The 8,772-nt window shown below is 44.0% G+C and overlaps 1 pseudogene; it reads left to right on the forward strand.

Annotated features, from left to right (window-relative positions):
• Window positions 1-380: 380 nt before the first annotated feature.
• Window positions 381-7,301, forward strand: LOC100959462 (annotated as a pseudogene).
• The last annotated feature ends 1,471 nt before the right edge of the window (window positions 7,302-8,772 follow it).

Raw genomic sequence — 8,772 nt, forward strand, 5'->3', positions numbered from 1 at the left:
GCCACTTGAGCTACAGACACTGAGCCTAAATTATGGTGTATTCACAGAAAATGTAAGGTGTAGTGAGGCCAGCACTTCAGACCTGGCTGCCACTTAACTGATGGTTTCTTACAGTTCCCAAGAAGAGGGGGCCCCAGAGGAAACAACAGTGTCCGTCAGGAGACAGAGAGGGGGAAGGTGTGGGCCAGACCTTGTATTATGGTTTCTGTGGGGAGGATTGGGTGGGGCAAGCTGGCCAGGCTTGGGGTTGGTTTGTTTGAATGGTTTCAGTGGGCTCTGAGCACTGTGCTATCCTGAGTGTCAGGTACCAGCCCTGGGGATTGGGGTGGAAGTGCAGTGACCCACGGTTCAAGAACCTGACAAGAGTGGTGGCTATGGGTATGGACTCTGTCTTTGTGGGTCTGTATTTAAGGTCTGCCCTGGAGGGAGGACTCCTCTACAGGTGAGGTGGGGGCAACGAGGGAGGCAGGAGGCAGAGGTCAGGTGCCTGGAGCACTGTCAGATGCCCTGTCCAGAGCCAGGAGCACCCAGCACGTGCCTGCAGAACTGACAACATTGCACTGAGATGATGGAAGGTAGGAACACGTTCAGTACTTGAGGGGCTGGGAAGCCCTGAAATAGTGGAGTTTAAAGCTGACAGGTGAGCAAATAATGATATTAACACTGTCAAATGCTCTGGATGCTCACGAAGCATAGTCACAAGCCTGAGTGCCCCGTGTTTGTTTAATCCTCACACCAACATGAGAAACAGTACTATTTTTTATTTTTTGGCAAGAAATAGCCAAGAGTACAATATAATTTTTTTTGATCACTCTTATGTGGCTAAGAGACAGGACTGTTATCATTGGCATTGTACATGGGGGAAACAAAGGCATATGGATACACAACTATTAGGTATTCATAGTCATTTAAAAAAATTCATTAAAGTGATATACAGAGACAAAAAACCCAATGAAATGACAAGTTTACCTCCTACAATACACCAGGTGTTTTTTTTTTCCCCTTCTGTCTGGCAGAATGCAGGCTTGAGAGAGCTTGAGTGATGTCACATAGAACTTTTAAAATGTTAAAAAAAAATCTTCAAATGAAACTATGTTAGGTTTCATTTAACCCATTCGTGAGGGGACTAGTGGGAAAACAAAGCTAGTTTAAATAAGGGTGTGTGACACTGATGTCTACACACTCAGTGGCATTCTCACCAATGATAAGATCGGTCAGAATGATAATCATTGTGGTTGACTGCTCTAAATCATTTGCATCACAGGTTGATAAAAATAATTTTGCTATCAAATTCTATAGGTTTTTAATAATGTCTGGATCATAACCAAGAGAACATATAGAATGTTGTTAATAATAGTAATATACAGTCCCTTCCTCAGAATCCGTCTCTTGGTCACAATTAGTTAATCCAGGAACAAAGACAGGCAACTGGAATCTTTTCCTGACAACTTGGAGCTGTAAAGGAGAGAGAAAACATCAGAAAAAGTGCGGAAAAACACAGAAGGAGAGAGAGATCTAGCCACTCTATTCCCAGATCTTGATCGTTCCTACTATAGTTCTAGTCTTTTAGTTCCAGCTGACACCCCCTTATCTTTAAAATAACTTTGTTTTTCTTCTTTTTGCTTATGTTAGGTTGGGTTGGATTGAAATGAAAGAGGATTATAATTACTTGAGAGCTGCTGGTAAGCTACACTATTTGGGAGTCTGGAACGTCATTAGCACAAGGGACTGAGAGGTCAAGCGTAAAAGGTCTAATCTTGCGTTCAGTTCAGGCTTAGAGTTGGCGGAGTCACCACTAACAAATCCTTGGGTTCTGCCTCAGCCCATAACCTCGAATGCTCCCTTGCTATTCTCAGCCTTTGCTAGATCTTCTTGCTAGTGATCTTCGCATTGGCTATGAGACTTCAGGGGAATGAATTGACTCTTGATGGTAGAGACTGATAATTGCATACCCAATATGTATTTTCTCCTTCTTCCTTACCAACAAAACTGCTATTTTGTACAAGGAGGCAATGTGCTCAGGTAAAAATACCACATCCTCCAGTCTCCCTACAGAGTGAGTCACAGCCCTGGCCTACGTGTTGTGAACAGAATTTGCTAGATGTGACATTATAAGAGATTGGTGCCTTTCCCCTTTGCCTTTTCCCTTCTTCCTGTCTAGAACTTGAATGTGAGGGCTGGAGCTTCAACAGCCATTGTGCAAGCCTTGGGTAGGGTAGCAAGGTGGCAGCTGGGATTCCTTGGTAGGAGATCTGAGCAGGACTCTACCATCACTCTTCTTTCTTTAAAGATTCCTATTATGGTATATTTTGCAACTTGTTGTCATAGAGAATTTTGAACATACATAAAGGCAAACAGAGTAATAGCATGATCTTCCCGTAGTCCGGAGGGAACTAGATGGTCCACTCCAATTCTGAGAAGACTTTTATGAAAACACGACTTACGGGCAGAGTTAGGAAAACCACCCTAAGTTGCTCTCCCTTGGGACTGCTGGAGGGCTGCCTCACCTCTACAAGCAAGGGTGGAAGCAGTCCTCATCTCCTAGACAGAGACAGCTGCATGGAAAGGGCTCCTTAGTGGAGGATGCAGCATCCCCAGCCCCAGTCCCATGAGGCCAAGCAGGGAGGAGCCCCCATTCTCCTTACTCTCTTCTCCTGCTCCCCAAAGACAGAATGCAACTGGAAAGCCTCAGGGCAAGTGAGTCATGGGTCTGTCCCTAGGGGGCAGAGTGTAGATGGAGGAGAGCAGAGCAGGTGGTCTGCAGGGGGCATGGAAGGTGCCCAGCTGGGTGTGTTCCTGTAGCTGGTGTAACAAATTGCCACAACTTGGGGATTATCCCCTCATAGTTCTGGAGGCTGGAAATCTGAAGTCAAGGTGTTATCGGGCTATGCTTCCTTTAATGGCTTTGGAGGAGGATCCTTCCTGCCTCATCCAGCTTCTACTGGCTCCAGCTGTCCTTGGCTTGTGGCTGTATCACTCCAGCCTCTGCCTTCACCTTCACGTGAACTCCCCTCCCCTTTCTTTTTCTTTCTCTTATAGACATTCACTCATCATTAGCTTTCAGGCCCACTCAAGTCCAGGATGACCTCCCCTCAAGATCCTGACCTCAATTACATTTGCAAAGACACTTGTTCCCAATAAGGTCATATGCTTAGATTTGGGGTGAACCTATCTTGTGGAGGCCACAGTTTAATCCATTATACCAGCACATATCATGCTCAGCCAAGTTCAGACCATCTACTTATGTGCTAACCAGAAACTCGGTGTTTACCTCAGTGTTTATGGTCAATTCTATGACTAAACTCACATGTGCTACTAAGGGGGATTGTGATCTGCAATTTGAAACAAGCTTCTTTTAGAACTATTTGCATCTGTATGTGCATATCTTTATTTATTGAAAACAACGCCTCTACTACGCATAAGCCAGAACTTGCATTGAAACACACATGTGCACTTGGGTGATAAGGTTACAGGTAATTTTTGTTTTCTCACGCACTTTTCTTCTCTGTGGTTTTCCAAGTTTTCTGAAGTGAACTTGTTTTTGGTGGCTAGGTTAAAAAAATGATATTTAAACAATAATCTAGGGAATGAAGAAAGAAAAATAATCACTAAGCCCTGACTTCCTCACTCCTCGGTGACTATTTCTCATGTTCCCACCAAATGCCAATAGGAGGTGTGCAAACCTGTCATTTCTGGAATGAGCTAGCTGAGGGCATGACCCAAAATAAAGGGCAGCCTTCTCTCTTCTTTCTAGGTGTCTCCTTGGAGATACTCATTTTCTAAAAAGTCTTGAGCTCTTAATCTTCATAATGCTAAAATTATCTTTTGTTTAAGTATTTCATGGGCTTCTGGCTGAAGGCTGCAGTTTGGTCTTCTAGAAAGTTCTTTTCTTAATGAAAATTAAGGTTTTTTTCAGTTTAATTTTTTTATTAAATCGTAACTGTAGACATTTATGAAGCACCAGGTGATGATGGGATGGTAGCAAGGCAGGTGTTGAGTGTTGAAGGAGGGCACACATCAGCTCCAGGATTAAAAGCTGAAACGTTCATTCCATACCCACCCTGGCACATGACTTTGATCTTGGAGGATTTTAAGAGGGGGATCTGGAATTAAAGACCCACTCAGATATAGTGTGGTGTTTAATCAATGGATAGAGCCAATGCACTTCCTAACCTAGTTGAAATGAGCTATTCTCTGGCTGTCAGTTTGTCTACCATGTCAGGTTTTTATAAGACCATCCTGAGCAAAACGCTGACATTGGGTAGTGAATGTACTCAGCAGATTAACTGCAGACATTAGGGATGCCAGCTTCAATTCCAAGTTCACCAGAGTGATCTACAGAGTTAATGCCCATCAAATGTGCCAAATTAGCCAAACGTTCATTACTTCTGAGCCCTCAGAGCTCAACTATCCTTTCATTACTTAACAACCTCAGTTACTGAAATCTCCACAGAAAAGGCTTTATCCCTGCCCCCGCCCCAGGGGAATATGGTTGTGGTGAACTACACTGGAAAATATCAACTCAAAACACGTAATTACCAGCTTGTTATAATTGGAACTGAAAGCATAATCCATCTTTGGACAGTCTTGTCCTGCCTCTAGCTGAGGCTTTCCTGGTGAGCAGTGGTGCTCAAAGACAAGGCTGAAGTTTGGCAGAAATCTTTTGGGTTAGACTTTTTCATCCATAACATTTCTGTGAAAAAATAAAGAAACACTTCGTCAAGTGTTTGTCACAAGCGATGGAGGCTCCCATGTGGAAATCGGCTATTTAATGCCTCAGTGGGAACTGAGAATTTTTCATTAAGTTGTCTAGTATAATTTCATCATTCTGGGAAGTACCCCTCTTTCTTCTGGTGCATCAGACAAAAAGTCGCTAGAAAGGCAATAGCTCTATCCATTTGTCCCACTGAGTGGCTAGGTAGGATTCTTGGAGTCTGTCTTCAAGATTCATTATCTGCTAATTTGCTCGTCATTGATTCATGTGTATACCTTTTTCATGGTTTGTTCTCTATCAGCAGATGCTTGGTTATTATCCTTACACCAGCTCTAGCCTTCCAAATCCAGCCTTTCCCGGTTTTACCCAGGATTCACTCATTTAGCCATTTATTTGTTCATTCAACAAACAATTTTGAGCACCTGTTATGTGTAAAACATGCTTCTAGACATTAAGAAATCTGACCCCAAGAAAGGCAAGCTCCTCTTCCTTGTGGAGGCATTAGGTTCCAGCAGGCAGAGTCTGTCCATAAACCAGTAAACAAATATCCTTTATGGCCGGGTGCGGTGGTTCGTGCTTGTAATCTTACCACTCTGGGAGGCCGAGGCAGGTGGATCCCCTGAGCTCACAGGTTCAAGACCAGCCTTAGGCAGAGTGAGACCTTGTCTCTAAAAATAGTTGAGAGTCATGGTGGCCACCGTTGTCCCAGCTATCAAGAGGCTGAGGCAAGAGAATGGCTTGAGCTCAAGAGTTTGAGGTTGCCAGGAGCTATGATGCCACAGCATTCTGCTGGGGGTGATGAAGTGAGACTTTGTCTTCAAAAAAAAAAAAAAACCCACAAATACCCATTTAAGAAAAGACAATTCCAGCTAGTAGCTAGTGACATGTTTTAAAGAAGACACCACAGGGCGAACGAGCGGCTGGGAGCTTGGATGAGTGGGATGAGACCTACAGGTATCTGGTGATGAGCCCACGAGCTGGGCACCATGGGGCAGACACAGCCATGTGGACAGCTTAAGGTGAGGCTGCCCAGACGTGGGAGCAGTCGACAGAGAAGCCCTGTGGTAGGTGAGAGGGCTTCAGGGGCTGGAGGAACAGAAGAATGTCACCAAGGGTGAGGCTCACGAGTGAGGGGTACCGGGGTGAGGCAAGCCCTGGGGTCTTGTAGGCTTCTGGCCTTGACGGCAATGGTCAGGAGTTTTGGTTTTTAATCTAAATGTAAGTATAGGGGGACACCGCTGGGGAGTTTTAAGTCAGGGAGTGACAGGGTCAGATTTTGCTCCTCCGTGGAGACTGGATTGCAGAAAAGCAAGAGCAGAGCTGGTGGCAGATGAGGAATGATGGTGGTTTGGGGTACGATGGTGGCAGAGAGAAATGGGCAGCCGTGGATGTATTTTGGAGGCAGAACTGAGGGATCATGCTGTTTCATTAGACGCGGGCGCTCGGGGAAGGGAGCCCTCAGAGGTGCTGGCTGTGATTTTGGTCTGAGCAGCTGGGCAGAGGGTGGCATTATTTATGAGATGGGACAGATTGGGGAGGAGAAGTTTGGAGGGTGTAGCTGATACATTGCTGCCTGCCAAACCCGTATCCCCTCTGCCTGCCTCCTAGGCCTCAGCACTTGGCTTTATTAGGGGTGCCAGTTAGTCCAGAGAGAAGTCCACACGTTCTGGTTTTCCTTGCTACCAGCTTTAACCATGTGACTGAGTCCTGGCCAATCAGATAAAAGTGGCATCTTTGCCAGAAACTTCCAGGAAGGTCCCTTAAAAGGTCCTGACTCATTTTCACTTGCTGAGCAGCACTGTGGCCGTCGGCAAGAACAAGCGCCTTAGGAGAGGAGGCAAAAAGGGCGCCAAGAGGAAAGTGGCTGACCCATTTTCTAAGAAACATTGGTATGATGTGAAGGCACCTGCTATGTTCAATATAAGAAATATTGGGAAAACACTAGTCAGCAGGACTCAAGCAACCGAAATTGCATCCAATGGCCTCAAAGGTCGTGGGTTTGAAGTGAGTCTTGCTGATGGCAGAGTGATGAAGCTGCATTTAGAAAATTCAAGCTGATAACTGAAGATGTTCAGGGCAAAAACTGCCTGCCTAACTTCCATGGCCTGGGTCTCGCCCGTGACAAAGTGTGTTCTAAGGTTAAAAATTGGCAGACTACCATTGAAACTGGTGTGGATGTTAAAACTACTGATGGTTATTTGCTTTGTCTGTTCTGTGCTGGTTTTACTAAAATACACAACAATCAGACACAGAAGACCTCTTACGCCCAGCACCAACAGGTTTGCCAAATCTGGAAGAAAATGATGGAAATCGTGACCAGAGAGGTGCAGATGAGTGACTTGGAAGAGGTTGTCAATAAATTAATTCCGGACAGCATTGGAAAAGACATAGAAAAGGCACGCCAATCTATCCTCTCCACAATGTCTTCTTTAGAAAAGTAAAAATGCTGAAGAAACCCAAATCTGAAATAGGAAAACTCATGGAGCTTCATGGTGAAGGGAGTTCTGGAAAAGCTACTGGGGACGAGACAGATGCTAAAGTTGAGTGAGCTGATGGATATGAACCACCAGTCCAAGAATCTGTCTAAAATGCAGGCTTTTAATAACGACAAATAAAGTATCCTACTCATGGGGGGGAAAAAAGGTTCTGACTCAGCTGAGAGGGGTCTGCTTTTCACTTTTCCCTGTATTCTTTTTCTTGTTACCTGGAATGATGATGTAATAGCTGGTGCTCCAGAGGTCACTTTGTGACCTTGAGGTAGAAGCAGCTGAGGTGCAGGGTCCCTGATGACTCTGTGGAATCTCCACAAAAGGCCTGGGCCGTCTCTCAATGTCTTATGTGAGAGAACAGAGTCTGTAGTGCCTATGTAGTTGTTATTTGGGGGTTTCTGGTCAGTGCAGGTGAACTTACCTTATTTTGCTGTGTATAAAGCACACTTTCCCCCCTAAATTCTCGAGGGAAAAGTAATGACGTATCTTATACATGGGTGGAACTACTGGTACACAACATTTTTTGCACCTTGTATCAGTTCTTGTGTTTGGCAATTATTTGTTGCCTAAAATTTCTTGCACCATAAAATTTTAAAAATAAATGCTAAAAGGTCTCTATAATATGAAAAGAAAAAAAACAAGTACCTAGATATAAACAGTGTGTTATGCACAAAAAATACAGAACTCTTAAGGGGAGAAGTGATGGTAGAACCAATATAAAGTCTGTGTTAGGATGTATTAGAGCAGCCTTTTAGATATCCAGGTAGAGATGTCAGATAGATATTTATATATACATGACTGGGGCTCCAGGTTAATTAGTTCATGAATTATGAATTCTAATACTGCACAATAGGAAATCAGTCTCTTTTTCATGTCCTACAAGAACATCACTTTCCTCACTAGCTTCGCAAAACCAAATCACGAGGGCTACCTTCCAGAAATGTTCCAAACCAAATATATTGGTATGTGCTGACCATCACGGATCAACTGGTCGCTGTTTGCATGGGCACAGTGTCTGGGTAATTTTTATTTCACCCTTGCAGACAGCACGGAGGTTGTTTTCTCCTGAAGGTTCGGGAGAAAAAGACCAGAGGGAAAAATATGGAGACTCTGCAGTAAGTTCTCACTGAGTGTGAGCAAATGGACGCTTCTCTGCAGAGAAACAAGGGTGGGACCAGAAGATGCAAGGGGAATTTTAGAATTGTTTCTAGATCTACCATGGCTCTCAGGAGGTGGAAAATGATGTGACATCTACCCTTTCCATGAAAAACCTTTTACTTGTATAATTGTTCCTCTAGATAAAGGTCATTGATAGTTTAAGCTCATTTTAATTGAGTTTTAGCAGGTATCCAATGGGGTTTGAACTATTTGCGGAGATTATTCATACCACGAAAAGTTCCTACTGGGGCCCTGAGGAAATAAAATAAGAAGCTATGAATTTAACATAAGTGATCCATCAAAATTCACACACACAAGCAGGTGTACATATACACATACAAGCACACATTGTCTAAGGTATGTGGCTCATGGGAAAGAGTTGTAACAATTAGTAGACTATTGTAACAAATT

This window comes from Otolemur garnettii, unplaced genomic scaffold, assembly GCF_000181295.1.
Source record: "Otolemur garnettii isolate 467f Iridium unplaced genomic scaffold, OtoGar3 scaffold00099, whole genome shotgun sequence".
Lineage (NCBI taxonomy): Eukaryota > Metazoa > Chordata > Mammalia > Primates > Galagidae > Otolemur > Otolemur garnettii.